We start from the raw sequence: 6,622 nt of genomic DNA on the forward strand, positions 1-6,622 counted from the left end.
GCGCGCGATCGCGGTGCCCATTTATATGGGATGTTCGACGGTAAAAAAGAACAACGTTATCGTTCGAGCACGGAATAAGTCGCGAGCGATAAGGACGCGTCGCTGAGACTTTGTCAGCGACGCGACTCTGTGGCCTGTGTTGTCCTGATAGTCCGAGAGCCCGCGACATAAAATTTCGGCCAATTTCATTACAAAATATCCTTTTGCTATTTCACTGTTTTCTACTAAAGAATAAAAATAATCCAAGGCTGGCAGAGCACAAACGGTGCACCGCTCCGCTAGAAAGTCGGAAACATGTAAGAAATAACAGTATCTTTGACTGAAATCATTATTACTGAAATTTTTAGAATGTATTGTTGACATACCAAATTGCATAAAAAAGTTGGTCTGGCAGATTGTAAGCGGTGCTGAATGGGTCTGGCAGTCGGAAAACCTTGTCGGAAAAACGAAGTAGTTTGACTGAAATCATTATTTCCGAAACTTTTTGTATAAACAATGTGTAATACATAGGGTTAAAAAAATTTGGTCTGGCAAACTTCGAGTGGTGATAAATCGGTCTGGCAGCCGTTTAAAAGAGTAAACACATATGCGCGCCGTGCAATTTCATGACTAATTATTGAAGTTAAATAATAATAATAATTGTATCAAATAAAAATCATCACAGCAATATTTTATACATAACTAATGTATATAATGTTTCAAAATAATTATTACTTTGTAGTTTTATTAGATTATCGAGAACTCAACGCCGGTAACGCATGTGTGTTCGTTCTTTTAAACGGCTGCCAGACCGATTTAACACCACTCAAAGTTTGCCAGACCAAATTTTTTTAACCCTATGTATTACATATTGTTTATACAAAAAGTTTCGGAAATAATGATTTCAGTCAAACTACTTCGTTTTTCCGACAAGGTTTTCCGACTGCCAGACCCATTTAGCACCGCTTACAATCTGCCAGACCAACTTTTTTATGCAATTTGGTATGTCAACAATACACGCTAAAAATTTCAGTAGTCATGATTTTGGCGAAAAATCAAATTATTATAATGAGGCATAGTGAAGCGTTACGCCACTGAATTCATGCCAGACCAAGCATTTCTGAACTAGGGAGACATACCATCTTCGGAAAACAGGTTCATTTGTTTAATGAAATGAGTCACTCATTTCTGTCGCGAGCTCTCGGACTATGATGAATTAGGGGAGGCACCTCTTCATGTGCCAACTCTTTACTTCAGGTTAGGTAGACTTTAGGTAGACTTCGTTGATCCTCGAAGGGGTAAGAGCAATGTCCATGGATAGGCTCCCAAGTATTAGGTTGTCCCAAAAGTTTCTTTCGCTTTATTAATAAGTAATACATGCACAATATTTTATGTTTTATGTTACATTACTGAATTGTGCACGATTTATTTTGCTCCATTACTGTTACAACATGGATATCTATGAAATTAGATTGTCTAATTATATAAACACTGCCACACAAAATAATTGAGTGCGAAATACGAAAGAAACTTTTGGGACAACCTAATATTAATTTCTTCTTGGAAGTTACGCTATTATCAGACGGTAACAATTGTTTCGATAGGATGTCTCGAAGGAACCGTTACGTTTCGTGTCAAGAAATCACAAACTTCGTTGGTTAAGCGGAAGTTGGAGTGGACGTTGACGTCTCCGCAAACTTTCAATTCTAGAGTATGGTACCAAGGTTGAGATTCAGAATTCTCTATACATTTCGTTATGAAACGAACCTGGTAAACACTTGAAGACAGAGCTCTCTCAATGACAAATTAGACTTTATGCTCATGCCATCTTTGAAAAAATGAACTCACCCGTTCGAAAGTAACATTTTACCCAGCGAACGCTGAATAAATTCATTTCAATTTCATTTCAATTTCATTTAGAATTTTCACGATCCTGGTGGACAAATATTAAATCTCTCTTTAATAATATATTTAATAAATAATCATTTAAAATAATAATAGAGAATAATAAGTATAAACTAAATGATTAGATCTGGGTTAGGTCAATCATTTTACAGGTATCCTTGTTCCTCGTTAATTAAAAAATATATGAATTTGACCGAAAACAATGTAAAATAAATTCCCATGCATGGTCTTTAACGATCAGGCATAATTTTCCTCGTAAATAATAATCAGGCAACTTCTCTACACTTGTACAACATAATGACACATCTCGACTGCAAAATCCCGCAACACTCTGCATAAAACACAACTGCCAGGCAAGTTTCGGGACAACCTAATACTTCGTGTACTCTTTAAGTGTAAAATGGAAGACAATACCAGATTATTAAATATTTATTTTAAATGATAGCACAGTTCTGACTCTTTGGTGTTTATTCTGGAATTGTTCCCAAGGGAGAACCTTCGACTCTCTATCTCATATATACTAGGTGTGGAAGTTAATTCTGTGCCTTCGTATTCAATCAAATATTATTCATCTATTACGTATCTCTTTTGTAACTCCAAGTAGAAATGTTTACTCATCGTTTTATTACGTTATCAACCTTCTAAGTCCCCGAGCAACCTAAGTCTCGAACCCAATGGCCATTCAATTTACCTATATAGACCAAGTTCAATAGCCATCGACTTATTGTTCTTCTTCTAACAGATCCAAGTATTTATAACAATTTATAACGCCTAGTTATAACAATTGTAGAAGAATAATAATAAAGCCTCCAACTGAAATGTCATCGTTCCTGATTTTCGTTTTATTTCTGCCCGGATAAACGCCTCCTAACAGCAGTCGAAATAAAGTCGATTCCAGGGATAAAAATTCCGAACAGAAGCGAAATAAAAAGCATCTTCCCGCGGAACAAATCGTCCAAAGGAAAACTCGGATGCAACTTGGCGCAAACAAAGTTAGGATCACTCGACTGTTCAAACAATATATGTATCTCTTCGCGTGCCCCTCCTCCCCATCCAGTTCCACGGTCGAAGGAGGCGACCTTTGCGAAATTTTAACGCGCAAACTTTCCCCGCGGAGTTTCCACGCTGGAATATCCACGGCAACACCGGTCGCCGTATCCCCTTATCGCGGAATATCGGGTACAGACTAGATTCGATGACAGCTGTTGCAGCGAATCTCGTCGATTACCGAGATGAACGGGTCGGAATCATTTCTACGAATGACGTCGAAAGGTACACGAGCACTCGCGAATATATGAGCTCCGTGCCACGACGCGTATTTTAACATCTTAATATTGCTAGTAGATTGCTGATTTTACGCATTTACGGTCCACACCGATAACGATAACGTACAAAAACTGTATGCGATGCACGTAGAATATATTCTATTAGTTAATATAATATAATATATGAATTTACGATTGTTAGACTAAACGTAATTTAATCTAAAATATAAAAATTTTATTTAAATCGTTCATGATTCGATTCAATTCATTACAATTTAATTTAAATTAATTTAAATTTGTAACATCGATCAATGATATATTAATATTTTGGTGCATGTACCTTTTCGTTCCGTTTACCATATACAGTGGGTGTAAAATGTATTCGTACATCGATCAATTTCCCAAAAAACTTTTCTGTGAAATTGTAGTTTCTTAACTTCCTTTTTTATAGTCAATGGTATTTTATTAGGTTGTCCGAAAAGTTTCTTTCGTCAGTTGTATTCAATTATTTTCTGTGACGGTGTTTATATAAATAGACAATCTAATTTCTTAGACATTGATGCTGTAACAGTAATGGAGCGAAATGAATTGAGCACAATTTTCTAATGTAACATAAAACATAAAATATTGTGTATGAATTAATTATTAATAAAACGAAAGAAACTTTCGGGACAACCTAATACATATTCTTGGAAGTCTCTAAGATAGATGTAGTCCAAACAATATTTACTAGTTAATAATAATTTGTGAAATTAACACAAAAAAAATGCTAAAAGTGGGTAAAAGTATAGAAGCAATCAGTATTTGTACGATTCTTATGACGAACTATTTACAGTAGAGTTTCTAACGTAAACACATTAGTTTATTGCTCCGTACGAATTAGAAAACATCAAATTTCCAGGAAAGTACTTTTAAACAGTTGTGCGAATGCTTATTGCTTTCTATCGATTAATTGTTTTTTTCTTGTTACTTTCGCAACTTACATAAATAGCTATTTTTTTTTGTAATCTATCTATTCTAGAGATTTCCTAGAACATGTAGAATGTCATTGTTTATAAAAAATAAGTTAATAAATTACAATTTTACACAGTTTCTTTGGAAATTGATCGGTGTACGAAGACTTTCTACACCCACTGTATTTGTCATAATTAATCATCATGAATGCATAAAATCCGCGGTATAGTTATTAGTTTCGCTGTTGCTACTGGATGATATCGTTACCGCAATAAACATGTTGATTTTATTTCTTGGACAATGGGTTATCTTTTCCTCTGAAAAATAGTCATCGGTAGCCTACGTGCTGGTCAACAAGATTGCCAAGGAACGATACCTGGCGTCACTGTGGAACAATTCGTGAAACGCAGCTCAAAGGTAATGTTTACCTTAAACTCTAGAGTTCTGACTAATAAAAATATCTGACTGAATACCGTTGAATTATTTAGAGTCACAACCGTAAGAAATTCAATCGATTAATACAAAGTAAGAAAATTTATATTTTCACCAGATTTCATCCCTTACTCATTGCTCAAATAAAATTCTGCCCACTCTGATGATTCTTTTTTCACTATTATCAAATTACCTGTTTATCGAAACATGTAATTTCTTTCGTTAAAAAAAAAAAAATGATACTCCTTCCAAGCAGATAAGAACAGTAAGTTATAAACAGAAATGTGTCTACTAGCGATAAATAATTGGAATTTCCTTTAATCGCTCGTATAATTGCATTTTTAATAAAAAGAACGTGTAAAAAGTTAATAGCTTCGTTAAGTTCGTAAACTCTTATCGTCGCGTATTAGGATAATTGCCAGTAAGCGGGTGGCTAATGAACAACGGCCTTTCGATACAAAACTCGCGGTTCAAATTATTTTAAATATAGTTCTTCGTATGTATGTATATTTATATGATATGTCGCGTTCGGCGAAACGAGGTATGCGCCAAACGAAGAATGCAAACATTCGCAATCTTATCGATACTTTCATTGTGATACCAAAGATAACGAACGATTCATATTTGTTAGCGTATACATCGCGCTTTCATGAGTGCCGTAGTCACGGATTGCACGATTATGATCCACGGACTACTGCATCGCCCTGTGATGAATGTGTTATGCAATCGTTACGAAACGGAGAGCGTAATCTTGTTATTCAAAATGAAATTTAGGCAAAATATTAGTTTCATGTTTCATCTCTGGCGAATAAGATTTAATTTCTCGTTTTCTGTACGAACGGTCGCGCGTATTTAATTACTTTGTCGAACTAGTTGGGTAACAATTTACATTGTGTTACATGGAAAGTGTCATTTCAATGGACAAATAATTTCAACGCATTTTATATGCAAGGAAACAAATTGAACAATTGTCTACTGCTGGTGACTCCAATGTTTGGGTCGATATCTCAGTCACCGTCGATCCTATCGAAAATTAACATGGAACAAAATCGATTCAATATTTTCTTTAAAACAACTTTTGTAGTATCCATTTTTTCAGTAGGAGTAACGATAGTCGAGATATCGCGTATCTCTGAGTGTCATACTTTACACGCTGACTGACGTTCAGCAATTATTCAGTTTGTTAACGATTTCATCGAATTGTCACCGCTTCAATACTTTTCTAATTGTCAAGATGTCATTGATACAATAAAAGAAATTGTTAGTACGTTGGACTCCATTTGTTCTTCGGTATCAGATACGCTATTTATTAGCGACTAGTTTCAACGTGATTATTTTTAATAATAATTCATTTTGCGTTAAGCGTTCCAATGATGTTCATGTTTTTCTATTAAATTTTAATGTTTAAATGAATCTAGTAGCACAGAATTATTTCCAGTATGAACAAACACGATAAACTGGCGTATTAGAACTCGACACGAATTCTCAATGGACCTACTTTGAAAATATCAAGGAAACAGGAATAATAAAAGGGCTGGATTCGCGGAAAGTAGTTCGACTACGTGAACGCGACTTACCACTAGCCAAATATGCAAAGTTTCGTCAAAATGGGAAGGAGGTCGCTATTTTGACATTTCGAGAAAAATCATTTTGCGCAGTCCTGCGAAATACGGGTCACTGGAAGTTTGCGAAGTCGTGAACATTTTCCAATTCGAATTCGTGCGCTTTAAGTCCGTCAGAAAGCCGTTCTTTCCTCGCGTCGAGGCGCCCACCTACGAATACCCAATTCTGCTCGTTGTCGCCCGGTCTGCATCGGAAATGAACCTCGAACGAGATGGTTAACGGGTAGCGATCGGACCAGGAACGAATATACTGATACTGATACGTAACCCAGTTTGTCGCAGTCCTACGTGACGAATTAAACTGTTCACCTACGTCGATATTTCCCTGGAACTGCAATTATTCTTTTTCAATAATTTAACTACGAACAGAGAAATCACAATTCGACATTTCAAGGTTCTGTGGCAAACCAGTAATGAGACATTGAGAAAACGAAAGGTTGGCATACTTGCATTCATACATACACA

Source organism: Hylaeus volcanicus, chromosome 1 (genome assembly GCF_026283585.1).
Source record: "Hylaeus volcanicus isolate JK05 chromosome 1, UHH_iyHylVolc1.0_haploid, whole genome shotgun sequence".
Lineage (NCBI taxonomy): Eukaryota > Metazoa > Arthropoda > Insecta > Hymenoptera > Colletidae > Hylaeus > Hylaeus volcanicus.